This window comes from Phasianus colchicus, chromosome 4 (assembly GCF_987193195.1).
Source record: "Phasianus colchicus chromosome 4, bPhaCol1.hap1.1, whole genome shotgun sequence".
In the NCBI taxonomy this organism is placed as follows: Eukaryota; Metazoa; Chordata; class Aves; order Galliformes; family Phasianidae; genus Phasianus; species Phasianus colchicus.
The window spans coordinates 53,264,984-53,279,630 of record NC_143439.1 but is presented as its reverse complement, the minus strand read 5'-3'; positions in this window follow the sequence as shown (position 1 = coordinate 53,279,630).

Here is a 14,647-nt window from a genome sequence, read left to right as displayed (position 1 = left end):
TGCTAGAGCCAAACACTTGTCTCTGTGTGTAGCCCTAGAGCCAAAAGTAATGCACAGCTCATGTAATGCTGTAAATGTTATCTCCAGTCAGGAAGTCCCTCTTGTGATATTTAAGTGCCAAAAAAAGATGATCTGTAAAGTGAAGACAAGTACATAGAATTCCTGAGCATCTAAAACTGCCAACAAGACAAATTGTTTTTGTAGTTAAGTGCCCGAGAAACCCATTAGTACCACTTCCACTCAGAAATCAAAATGAATACAACCTAAGAGCAGGATCTGTTTATGAAGCGAGTCTACGGCACACAGTGTCATTGTTGGCACCTGCAGCATAAACAGAGAAACTGAGAAAAGTTGTCCTGGTTTTGAAGATAACTAACTAATTATTATTAAAGTGAACGGCAACTGCATCTGGATTCAGTTTACAAATACATCCTGACAGACGCACCAAATCCTGCAATCTACACAGCAGGAGCCTGCTCAAGATAGTATATTCTAAGCTTCTACCTTTTTCCTTATGCAACAGATTTTCAAATGAATTAATGTCAGCATATAACAAGCACATTCACCTTCACTGGGTAAATACCTTTGCCCTATGTCTGGTAATTCGGTCAGTCCAGATTCAACTAACACTGAAGAATGAAAATATTCTTCCTTAGCTTATGTTTCCTCTAGCCGTTGTAGAGATTTTTTCTGTCACAATAAATAAATAAATAAATAAATAAAAATAAAAATAAAATTAAAAAATTGAATGTTTAGAAGTTAATTAGATGTGAAAACTGATGAAATTAGTTTGCAGATAACTTCCCACTATCTTTTGCTTTAACTGGATGTGAAATGCCCAGACACACACTGTTCTCTATTTGCTTATGTATCTTGTTGTACAGGTCCTAGATCACTTGGATAGATAGCTTTTATATAAATTCAATTATCATTGCTGCTGTTTCAGCTGGTTTTGCTGACAGCTAAGAAGGATGTGATATTGTGTGTATTTACAATGAAAAATTATCTTCAAGTCAAGAAGATAAGTAAATTCAAGTTTTTCACCGTATAGGTTTTTTCTCAATAAAACAACAACAAAGAAATCTGTTAAAAATCAGACCTTTTAGAGAATCTGGTATTTTGTTTTGTTTGCTGGGTTGTTTGATTTTGTTGTTGTTGTTGTTTTTTTCCATTTGTTTTGTTTTTCTTGTAATAAGTTTATCAGCCTGATAGTTGTTAAGGAACTGAAAATTATTATAGAAGCTTAGTCTTCAAAATTTGTAACTTTCAGTTTAGCATTTCTGAAGTGTAACAATCCAAGAGAATCCAGAAGGACATCAGAACAACAAAATAAGCAAACAATATGCGCTTTTTTTTTTTCTTCTTTATGCATCCCAACTCTTTCTTTCAGTAATAGTTTTAATTTTCTTTAAATTAAAAAGTCTTAGGATCCATAACATTTGAGTAATTTTTAATTGGTTTAGTTATTTACAGATTGAGAAGAAAGGAAGGAAGTAATATTCTATTTCACAGTCTGTAAGGCTGAAGCTAAGAAAATCATTGCCCTACAAGTCATGGAACAAATCTGAAATAAAGGAAAAATACAGTCTAGTTCAAGTCTTGATATATATCTAGAATTTTTAGGTGAGATTTTTTCACATTCATTATGAAATATATGTATTGTTTTATATATCCATATATATTTGTAACAACTTCACTGCTAACATAGTACCATGCTTTAAAATCAATAAATGTATGTTCATAGCTGCACACCTAATGGGTTCTCAAAGTGTTATTCACTCCCTGAACAAGAATGAACACTAAAACATATAATCAGTCAATAGCATGCGGAGAAAGGCTGTACTGCAAGTAGCATATCTGCCATACTAGCTCCTTGCTTTTGCTGAATATCTGTCAAGAGAGGGTAAGCTAGAAGGAACCACAGAACCACAACAGCACACAAAGCTAGGGTTAGTTTTCCCAGGGATTTTCCTTTCTGCTTTGTCTGCCACCTAGTGTCAAGCATGCGGATTGAGATTAGGCTTTTCATTTATTCAATTAATTATTAGTAAGAATTTGTCTTGTCCCCATCAGTTTTCAGATTTTTTTTTTTTTCCTCATAAACTTGATGTTTGGGAAACCCATGAAATGTCGAGGTAAGTACCGCATTGCTAATTATAACATCACCTTAAGATATATATTTTTAGAGGTCTTTTTCTGTAGCAAAGAGATGCAAAAATTGATATTGAATGATGGAAGCTATTCTGTTCTTCGTCAGATCATTCTGATCATATCTCTTAAGAAGAGATAAATTGCGCCCCTTGTCATGATCTCTGGTTAAACTACTCAAAATACATCATTCAGATTTTTGTGAAAGCATCCATTTCAATGGACCAAACCTCCAAAGTGTCCAAAGGTTAGAATGTTTTTTTCTGAAAACAAAATACGATTTATTTGCACATGCAAAGAGTATTCACTGGCAAAAGCAAACAAAAATCAATGTGAATGTTCTCCTGTCTATGCTTGGCATTTCCTCCACATCTAAATGAAGACACTGTTAACACTATCTCCATTTTGGACTGCTTCTAGACTGACCAAAATGTAGCTTCAGTGATAATCAGAAGACTTTGTTGTCTATCTGATTGATAATGAAATCTCATATCCCATCCCACAAGTCAGATGTTATCTGACTTACTCTTTTGTTTTGAACTGTATTTTTAACTGTTTTGCAGTGATTAAGTCAGAAGCTCAATTTCCACAGCTATTATAGTGGATTTTGTGTTCAGATGATTGTCAGTCTGCTCCTCAGTCGATTCTTCAGTGTTTTATATTTTCAGATTTTCTATATTATATGTAAAATTCCATAGAAAAGAACAAATTACAGTTCAATAAAATATTATTTAACATTGCTGATAGTTTCTTTAGTGTGTACTAATTGCCTCTACAATTAACTGTGAGTAACATTCCTGAGCTAAAACATTACACAATTTATTCTTTGGTTTGTTTTTTTTTTTTCAAGTAAGAGTTATACAATATTTACCAGCATAATTAATTAGTGTCAACTGTAATTAAACATTGACAATTCAATATACCAAGAGGATAATTATATTCATAGATAAATACAACACAATTAAAAATAAACTGATACAGCTAGAATAAATCTTACTTTGAGGGTATGGAACATTGTCTTACTACTAAATAATATATGTATCCATATAATCTGTAGCCCTCTTAAAGAAAAGAAATCTTTCTAGGAGATTTTGTAGTTATGTGATCAGAAAAAGGCATTTCAAGTCTTCAGTTATCAGTAGAAGATATAGATATCTTGTGTTTAAAAGTAAACTGTAGTGCTGAAGTAGTTTGAAAAGATCTTAGTCTACCACAGTCTTAGCGGGTTTTGGTTAGCTTAAAATAATTGTAATAACAGTAATTCACTGGTAATAACTGGCATGCACAACTAAGCCAAAAACCAGGATGAGGCAAACAAAAAACTATTTCTATTGAATTCTAAAGTAGGCAAAGCAGTAGTTTTTGTTTGTTTGTTTGCTTCTCTTTCAGTTGCTTAAGTCAATATAACTAAATCCTGGACTAAACCATGCAATCTTCATAGAAAAGAACATTTGTAAGCATGATTTCAGTGATCTTTACCTGACTACTGACAGAATGTAGTGATGGTTCATATAAGTAAGAGTCACTGTAAATGCCTTTAGAGGCTCACAAAAAAGCTTCATTAGCCCAGCCAAACCACAGCCATAACACTGCAGATTTTGGTTTAGGCTTAGTTTTCATCTCTGCAAGTTCAAGTTACATGTATGGAGATCTTTGCAATACAAGACATACATTCGAAATTCCTCCCTCTGTGCCTTTTTTTTTCTTTTCATTTTAATTGCCATTATTAAAAGGAAATTATTATAGAAAAAGGAAATGCATAAATGTTGTTTTAATGCTTTGCCTTTAACCCACAGCAGTAAGAAAATTCAAAGATAAGGCTTCCAATTAATCTTTAACTTGTAACATAAAGGAATTGATTTCAAGCCTTAGCAACATTGCAATTATGAAGGCACAGGGGGGATGTGCTGTGGACATAGTCAAAGTTTTAATCCTACATTTGTCTGGTTCTTGTGAATTTATTAGAGCTTTAAAATTTAACATCTTTTCTGTGTGTGATATAAACATATGTGTTCTTGACCCACTTTGAAAAACAACCACTAGTGAAATACCATTTGCATTAATCATTCAAGAGCTTTGCAAAAATATTGCATCTCAAGAGATTTTTCCACTGAAGTTTGCACTTTCCAGCTTAGTTTCATTATTTTTTATATATACTGCTATGCAGAAGCTTGTTGTTTAGTGTTGGCTTTAGAACTTATTTCTATTTCATTCCAAAGGTATAAGTTGCCACTTAATATCCTAAAAAGAAAAACTAATTTAAATGTAATTAATTTTACCCCAACAACTACAAAAATTTCTCTGTGATGTAATACCTCACAAAATGAGATTCTATTTTCACCCTTTAACCACTATATAGTAAGACTACAAAGGAAATTCTGCACCATGTTCAAAAAATAAGTAGATTACACATTTTTTCACATGATTTCACTAGATTTTTTATGGGAATAAGGATTCGGACTTTCTCCTTGTGAGACGAAAACTTAAGATTATTATGTATTTGTAGAAATTTCTTTCCCTATCTATGATATTATGTTACATAATGTTATGAATATTCTGTGGCTGTTGCTGCCTCTAATAATACATTAGCATTTAAGAAATAATAACAAATTAATCCTTGAAGCCATATATCTGGATATAGCAAATGCTTAGCAAAACTAAACATTGCTACACCCCAATTTTCTTGTGAATATGGATCTGAAATCCATTACTCATGAGGAGCAGATTAAATCAATGCAGAACATTTTAAAATCCATATTTTATGTTTATATATTTGCAAAAAAAAATGAAACTGAAAAATATTGATTGCCAAAAGTTTGTCTTCAACCTGAAGGAGCATCAGAAGACATGGTACCTCAACACCTATTTCAGATTAAAAAAAAAGGCATCTTTGGTTCTTGGACTGAGTACTAATTACAGTTTTTTACTTTTTAGAAGATTAGATATAAATCTAAGATTATAAGAGAAGGTAATGCAGAAAATTTTAAATTACGTGAGAAAGATGCAAATTGTCAGGCCTAAGACTTCACTATTTAATGAAGCTCAGTGACTTCAGAAGGTTTCCAAAGAATGACTACCTTGTAAAACCTACTCCCAAAGATAGTTTTATGATTAAGCACCATGCCATACAACACGGAATGTTCCTTTGATCAGTTTGGGTCAGCTTTCCTAGCTGTGTTTCCCTCCATTTTCTTGCCCATCCCCCAGCCAATTCCCTCTGAGGTCACAGTAAGAGACAGGCATGGCCTTGACACTGTGCAAGTACTGTTCAACAATTGTTAAAACACTAATTTGTAATCAGCACTGTTTTGGTCAGAAATTTAAAACATGGACCATATGAGTTGCTATGAAGAAATCAACTGTACTCTAACTAGATCTAGTACTGAGTTGTGCTAGAGTGACTTGATACAGCAATAGAGAAAAGACACAAACAGCGGAGCACAGAGACTAGACCAGAGGCTGAATAAGAAAGCTCTTCAATATAAAAAAGGAACACATCTCTATTTCAGTCAAATGACATAAAGATTTACTTACCTCAGAGTTGCTTTTTTGTTTGTTTGTTTTTGTTTTATTGAAGGAAGAATTATTCATTGGTTGTTGTTGTTGTTTTTCTGAATTAGTGTTTGATATGTATATTTCAGTATAATTTCACATCATCTATGTGAAGAAATAGAAGGTCCAACCTGAATTTGAACATCTCCACAGGGATAAGGCATTCTCATCTCCTCTGGGAATCCTGTTCCAGTGCCTCACCACCCACACAATGAAGAATTTCCTCCTTAGATTTAATCTAAGTCTCCTCTCTTTTTTAAAGCCATTCCCCCTAGTCCTATAGCTATCTGCCTGTGTAAAAAGTCAGTCTGACTCCTGTTTATAAGTCCCCTTTAGTATTAAAAGGATGCAGTGAAGTCTCTAAAACTTTCTCTTCTCCAGATTAAACAAGCTCAGAATCCTCAGCTTCTTATCTGTTGGCTTTTTTTCTTCATTTTTAAAGAAAATTAAACTCCTTTACTCAGCACCTTCCTCTATAGTCAGCATCACGTTTTCTTATGTTATTAATCGTAACACCTGTGAAACTATGGAATGGTATTAACAGAAAAAATATCAGTTTTTCTCTGGAGATAGATTATTATTGAACCAAAAAGTTGGTACACTGTGAACACCATTTCTATCTTTCATTTTGATTTGCATCTCCTAAAAAAAAAATGCTTGAGTAAAAAGAATTAGTTGTACTGAACCTGGAATTCTCTTTTCCTGATATTATCAGCTAAGCCCTTGAAAGAACATTAGAAGAATCTGCATTTTGAGTTGCAGCTGATAAAATATCAAAACTTGCTGTAGATAATGACTTAAAAGGGGATAACATCACAGTAGAATCAGACAATGCAATTCAGTTGTCTGTTTCTATGATTTGTAAAGAAAAGTGCTATTATTTCTTGATTTAGGAGTATGAAGGACACTTCTCAGGTAACATTCACTTCTTGTGGAAAGCTTTTCATGGATAGAATCAGATAAACAAGATGCTATCCTCTGAGACTTCTGAAAACCAATTGAACACAACGATTTTTTTTTTTTTTTTTTTTTTTTTTTTTGTGTGTCTTTTCAAAAAGTCAAACAGCAACCTTTCTCACTCTGTAAGCACCTTAGTACGCAATTCAGGATCCAAGACATTAATATAGTCTCGTTGAGTTTTAATAAGACTGAAATAAGAAAGAATTTGCTTTGGGTTGTTAATGCTGAAACAGTATAAAATAATGCAAACATACAACTTATTTAAAGAAATTTGTTTGTAAGAAAAAAAGCAGCTGTCTGCTTTGAAGAAAATAGCCATGTAAGTAGTACAATTATGACACACTGATTTTGAAACTCTACATCCTCAGCCAGTGAATAGAATCCTTTTCAATATATAGAGAACAGTTACACAGTCTATTTATAAAAGATGAATGTATTAATTTTTAAAGAAAAAAATGAAAGAGAAAAATTAAATAAATTCCTTATTAAATCATTCAGAGAATATCATCCAGGCATGTGGTGTACCTTAATATATAAGATGTTTTGTTATGCTTATACATGAATTGCAGTAGCAAAAAGTCACGAGAGGATACAAAATAGAAAAGGAAAACCCAGACTTCAGCTTTAAGAAATAAGTTGTTTTTTCTTGTGGTAAACAGAAAATAATGACATAAAGTGGTATCCATTTTTTAAAATGTTCTTCAGAGGACTGATAATCAAAAAATGTTTGTATAACACTTTTTGCGCACTACAGCTTACTGAGTTCATTGCTATGAAAAACAATTCATAAAAAAAAAAAAAAAAATGTAATGGAGATTTAATTTGACCCAGTCAACAGTACTTTTTTCTATTCAAATAAACCTAAATAGAATATGTGATTTTTTTTATAAGAAGAGTTTTCTTCTAACCTTTGAGATAGTTTGTGCATGAATATAGAGAAATTTTAGAAAATGCAAATTTGTCCTTCTCCCTGACAAAAAATTGTTTTGATTTTCATATGAAAGTCAGATAGTTGCACTTACTACTCTCTGTTTTAAGAAAAGAAGAAATGTCACCTACAGACATCAGAGAAGTGTGTGGTATAATTCTTTCAAAACATTGAAATATTTCCTGGGCTATTGTTTTAGTATTTATTTATTTATACTTAATTAAGAAAAGAAATTTTATGCTATCATTAAATGTCTCATGCTGCATGTGTGGAAGACAAAAGTATTCTTGATCTCAAAATTTACATTCAATTTACTTTCAAAAAGAAATAAGGAAAGAACAAAAGAAAAATTTAAAAAGAATAAAAAAGACTGGGTATTAGGATGATTACTTTTGACACATATAGATCTAAATTCTAGATGTCTAGCTCTGTTGGAGGGGTGAGGAGAAATCCAGGTCTCAAAAAACAACCCAACTTAATCAATGAAGAAGGGGTGGTGTTCCTGAAAACTTCCATTAAACTTGGATTATGTTGTCAAAAAATCTCAGCATTGTGATTCACTGTACCTATGTTAGATGACTACCTGTTTCTTTAGAAAATTTTTTCTGCTAGTTTTTCTCAGCTGCTGAGATGTATACCTAAAGCTGGCTCTTTTAAAGGAAATATCACAATAGTCTTTTATCTTTTGCTTAATATCTTGTGCTTGAGCATTTTCCTAGGAAGCTAGGAAGGTATGTTCTGAGCCTAACTTAGCTGCAAAGGAATTAAGCTTGTATCTTAAGAAAATACTTCTCATCATCAAGTTGAAAGGGAAAGAAAGCTGCCTCTTAAACTATCTTCTTTTCTTTTTAAGCCATACATATCTGCATTGTATTAGACCAAAGCTGGGGGTGAAGTGGGGATAGGGGAAAGAAAGAAAGAACTATTTGCTGGATCAGACTAATCCAAATGAAGTATCTGGGGAGTAGTTAGTGTCACAGAATCACAGAATCACAGAATCACAGAATTGCCAGGGTTGGAAGGGACCTCAAGGATCATGAATCTCCAACCCCCCTGCCACACGCAGGGCCACCAACCATTCCACCTAATGCTAGACCAGACTGCCCAGGGCCCCATCCAATCTGGCTTTGAACACCTCCAGGGACGGGGCATCCACAACCTCCCTGGGCAGCCTGTTCCAGTACCTCACCACTCTCTCCGTAAAGAATTTCCCCCTGACGTCCAACCTAAATCTCCCTTCCCTCAGCTTAAAACCGTTTCCCCTTGTCCTGCTGTCACTCACCCTTTCAAAGAGTTGATTCCCCTCCTGTTTGTAGGCTCCCTTTAGGTACTGAAAGGCTGCAATGAGGTCACCCCGCAGCCTTCTTTTCTCCAGGCTGAACAAGCCCAGCTCTTTCAGCCTGTCCTCATAGGGGAGGTGCTCCGGTCCCCTGATCATCTTTGTGGCCCTCCTCTGGACCCTCTCCAACAGCTCCCTGTCTTTCTTGTACTGGGGGCTCCAGACCTGGACGCAGTATTCCAGATGGGGCCTCACAAGAGCAGAGTAGAGGGGAACAATCACCTCTCTGTCCCTGCTGGCCACCCCTCTTCTGATGGAGCCCAGGATCCCATTTGCCTTCCGAGCTGCAAGGGCACACTGCTGGCTCATGTTAAGTTTTTCGTCTACCAAGACTCCCAGGTCCTTCTCCACAGGGCTGCTCTCAAGGACCTCTCCTTCCAATCTGTAGGGATGCTTGGGATTCCTCCGGCCCAAGTGTAAAATTCTGCACTTTGTTGTGTTGAACCTCATCAGGTTCACCCGGGCCCACCTTTCTAGCCTCTCGAGGTCCCTCTGAATGGCATCCCGTCCTTCAACTGTGTCAACCACACCACTCAGCTTGGTGTCGTCAGCAAACTTGCTGAGGGTGCACTCGATTCCGTCATCGATGTCATTGATAAAGATGTTAAAGAGCACCGGTCCCAAGACAGATCCCCGGGGGACGTCACTCGTTACCAGCCTCCACCTGGACATAGAGCCATTGATGACCACCCTCTGTCTGCGGCCTTTCAACCAGTTTCTTATCCATCGAGTGGTCCACCCATCAAATCCACATCCCTCCAATTTGGAGAGAAGGATGTGGTGGGGGACCATGTCAAAGGCCTTGCTCAAGTCCAGGTAAATGACATCGGTCGCCTTTCCCTTGTCCATCGATGCCGTCATTCCATCATAAAAGGCCACCAGCTTGGTCAAGCATGACCTTCCTCTGGTGAAGCCGTTCTGGCTGTCACGGATCACACGCCCTTTCCTCATGTGATCAAGCATGTCATCCAGGATGATCTGTTCCATGATCTTCCCAGGCACAGAGGTGAGACTCACCGGCCTGTAGTTCTCGGGGTCCTCCTTGCTCCCTTTCTTGTAAATGGGAGTGACGTGACCCTTCCTCCAGTCATCCGGGACCACACCAGACAGCCACGACTTCTCAAATACGATGGAGAGTGGCTCGGCAACCACTTCAGCCAGCTCCTTCAGAACCCTGGGATGCACGCCATCCGGCCCCATAGACTTGTACACATTCAATCTCATGAGGCGGTCTCAGACCTGCTCTGTCCTCACAGCGGGGGGGGATTTACCACCCCAGTCCCCACCCAGAGGTGTAGGGATGCAGGTCTCAGGGACGGAAGGAGTACTGGAGTCCTGGCCGCCAGTGAAGACCGAGGCAAAGAACTCATTCAGTACCTCGGCCTTCTCTTCGTCCGTTGAAACCAGTTCTCCTTTTACGTTTACCGAAGGAGGTACACTCGCTTTGGCCTGTCTCTTCTGGCTAATGTACCTATAGAAAGTCTTCCTGTTGTTTTTCACGTCCCTCGCCAAGTTCAGTTCCACCTGTGCCTTGGCTTTCCTGATCCCACATCTGCAAGTCCGGACAACATCCCTGTATTCTTCCCAGGTGGCACGTCCTTGTTTCCAGAGTTTGTACACACCTTTCTTCACCCTCAGCTCTCTCAGCAGGTCCTTACTGAGCCACGCCGGCATCCTCCCTCCTCTGCCCACTTTCTTGTTCAGTGGGACAGAGAGTTCTTGCGCTCTTAGGAAGGCATCCTTGAAGAGTAACCAGCTCTCTTCAGCATTTTTGTTTTTAAAGAGAGCATCCCAGGGGATCTCGGCCAACAGTCCATTGAACAGCTTAAAGTTTGCTCTCCCAAAGTTCAGGGTCCTGATGCCACTCTTCACCAGGCCCACAGTTCTCGAGATCACAAACTCAACCAGAGCGTGGTCACTGCAGCCTCTACTTGTTTTGTTACGATATGTTACAGTTTCAGCAGAAATGCAAAGGTGACTCCTCAGAATTTAGAAGACATTATTTTTTTTCTCTCTCGAGATAATGAAATCTAAAGGAAATCTAAAGGAAACTTTCAGATTTCTCTGACGAGTACCAGGAAGCAAGTAATTGTGAAGTAGCAGAACAGTACTACAAGCTAAACCATCAGAATTGTGACTGGCTTTTCAGAACAGTCTTGCATATTGACTGCCAGTTCAATTGTGCCTTACTCAGGTAGAGAAATATGTATGAAGTAGATAATTATATCCCCCAAATAAACATCTCTAAAAATGTGTGAAAGTATTGAAAACGTCAGTTAATCTTTTTGGTGCCTAAAAGCTCAGGACTGGCTATAAAGACATATATAAATATGGAATAGTTGTTCAAAAATAAGATAAGACTTCAGATGCCCTTGATAAGATTTCAGCAGAACTAGTGCCATTCACAAATTCACTGATTTATATCAAAGATATTTTAGATCCAAGAAAATAGCTTGATGCAGGAGATGAATATACCTAAACTATGACTTGTAGTGAAAAGTTAGAAAAACAAAGGAAGAAGAAAAAGAAGAAATAATGCAGCCATAGGAAAAATGGAAAAATATTTTATGCATATTTGAATGGATTTGAGGGGTAGCTGCTTTTTGATCAGTCTGTGACTCTCCACTATAATTGATTTTTTCTAAATTGTTCGTATTTTATTTCATTAAAAATTAACAAACACAACTCAAAATGTTTAAGACAATGGAAAATGGGGCATGGTATTCCAATGCTTATATTTCATAGAGTTAATTAACAAAATGAATGACAAAAAATAATTTAAGGTACAAAACGTATTAAATCTACAACTTTGTTGAGTATATATCTTTCTGAGAAAAAGAAAAATTAAATTGCCACAATTTTATACAATTTCTAAGTGTGTCTGAGGAGTGCATACACCAATGAATACACGTATTCTCCAAGTTCACCAACCACTTGAAGAGTCTAATACTCCTTAAGCATAGATTTTATTAAAATCAGTGCAGGGTTGAAAACGCGTTTGGATGGACATAATCCAACTCTGAATATCAATATTAATCTCCCTGTGCAATAATCACTCACCTGTTTAAAAAATCCCAAATGCTAGAATGTCAGAATATGAAAAATGATGGAATTCTACCCATGCCTAACAAAGGTATAAATCTTCATTTCTTGTTAGCACATACCTGATGAATGCTTCCTCCTCCAACATACAGATATTTAAAGATGCCCAAAAGTTAAAATAACAACTTTTAGAAGATTGCTTTGGATTGAGTCTATGATATTAAACAGCATTTTGTAATATATCTAGAGTGCAAGTTTAAAATTTAACCTGTATATTCACGGCACCATTTAAAGGAGAAAGAGTCTGAGGCTGCCTGCATCAGGATCAGTTTCCTCCGCATTTCTGCTTTTACTCTTACAGCATATTTTGCTGTGTGCTAATAAGGATATCTTTCTGTGCTTGCCTGCTTTTAGGCAAGTGAGATAAGTAGTCTGCTGAAGGAAAATAGTTTCATAGGTAACCCTGTTTCCTGCATTCACAATAAAGTGAACTGTTATTAATATAAGGATTTGATTTTTGTGTGTGTGGTGACATAAGTATTTACACATTTTATATCTTCATTAGCATCTGTTAGTATGAAAAAGTATAAATATGTCTTTCACACTCCAGAAAAAGAGGAGAATAATTGTAATAAAATGAGGCTATGCTGCTTGTCTATGAATAAGGAAAAAAAAAGTAGGGGATATAACCTTTCTCCCCTTTCCTTCTTTGCACTCTAAGGTATCTGGAAGCTGAGAAAAAAAGAGGACAACATTTCTGAAGAAAGGCAGTTTTGTTTATTAGACCAACTAATAAAATTAGCAAAGAAAAAGAAGTTTTTGTGCTCAAAAGCCTTTATTCAGAGATATTCGGAGTACTGAAGCACTTTTCCATGAATTGCTGGTTAGAAAATAAAAGATGTGAAATGCTTCTTCTCTGCATCCTGTTTCTGTTGCTGCGCTCAACATATAAAAATTTAAAAGTTTCAGTTCCCTATTAAAGATATATTGTGTTATTGCAAATATTAATTGCTTGATGGTGCCTTGCAGGTATTCATTCTTTTTGCTGTGGTTCCACTAAATATTACCATGTCTCCTCTTGAGAATGGTAGCAAAAGCACAGTCACAGCTTATGTCCTTCTTTTCACTGTTGTGTGCTTGCTCCAATGCCTGAACATCTTGTCAAATTTAATCCTAGTCAAACAAGAGAAACAGAGCCATGTTTCCTAACACAACATCAGGAAGCAGGCTTGTTTTAGAAATGTATTTGACTTTTGGTGACATGTATGGATACAGTACGCACAACTTCTCTATGATGCACGTACATGACAGGATTTTTTTTAACAGTATTTTTCAAATGGATATTTAACCATTATTTTAAAATCAAATATTCAAATATGGCTCTTAAATTTCTGCAGCACTGGGGCATCACATTCCAGTCACTACAGAACTTGGAGTTCACCATGTTCCAGGATTCTAAGTATCAGGAGAATTATTCCAAGCAAATTTCTTCTACATGTGGGAAATTTATCTTTGAATTCCCATGACCAGTTTCACACTGAAATATGAACACATTCTATTTTAGCACCTTTTATTATACTCCTTGTTTTCCACCCCACATGGTATGTCCTATCTTGATTCAGGGATACATATTTCCTCTGCATTATAAAAAGAAATAAAATAAAATATATAAATCAGATTACAGTGTTTCATGAAATTGTCAAGTCTTGAAGAGGCAGATTGTGATCCTGGCTTTGTGACCGTATGAGGAATTATGAGGCTGTTCAGCATTCATGCTACCTACACTTGCTGCCTATGTAACCACAACCAAGATTAAAAGCAAGGAGCTTCCATAGGACCATGAATTCACCTTCTTCACAGGTCTTCAATGATCAATAGGAAGAAAGTAAAGTATACATCTGGGCTTTTCTCTCTGATACACTGGCTGAGCTGCCTACATGCTTTAAAAAGACTTGTACATACTGGCATATTTCCATACTTGAAAAAGAAAGGAAAAATGTGTGAGAACATAGGATTCTGTGATTTTTTTAGGTTTTTGTAGTATCATTGTTCTTAACCTATGAGTCAATCCTAATTTAAACTTTGCAAAATTGTGAAAGCAACCACTCCTGGCTCCTAATATCTGGATTTCCACCATTCCACCTGCTCTAGTAAATTAAAGATGGAGATTTTTGATGCGCAATTCCTTTCACCTATTCCTGCTTAATTGGTACTTCTTTTTCTAGTTATGATTTGGACTGCTCCAAATATCTCTCTTCAAAACAAAGTCTGAGAAGGCTTTTGGAGACAATTTTCTTCACAAACTGACTGCAGACATCTACACAGATGAAACTGTGCCAGTTTTCCCTCCAAATATTCTCCTACGTCCTCCAAGACCATCCTCATAAACTAATCACCCAGATGTCTGCCACAGATTCTTATGTGACAGGCATGTCCAAACACCTAATACAAATTTCTCTGAGTTTCCTAATAAAAATGCCTCTCTAGGAGCTGTAACATAGCTTTCACATTAGTTCAGGCATTTTAACCTGTAAAATAATCTACCTGCCTCAAAATCCCACACATGTAATACAAAGGTGCTTTTAAATCCCTGAGTTTCACTAAAATATTCAATTACTATGCAGTGTGGATCTGGTAAACTTCCAGTAGACTAGCTCTCAGCAGTGCATAAGTGAGCT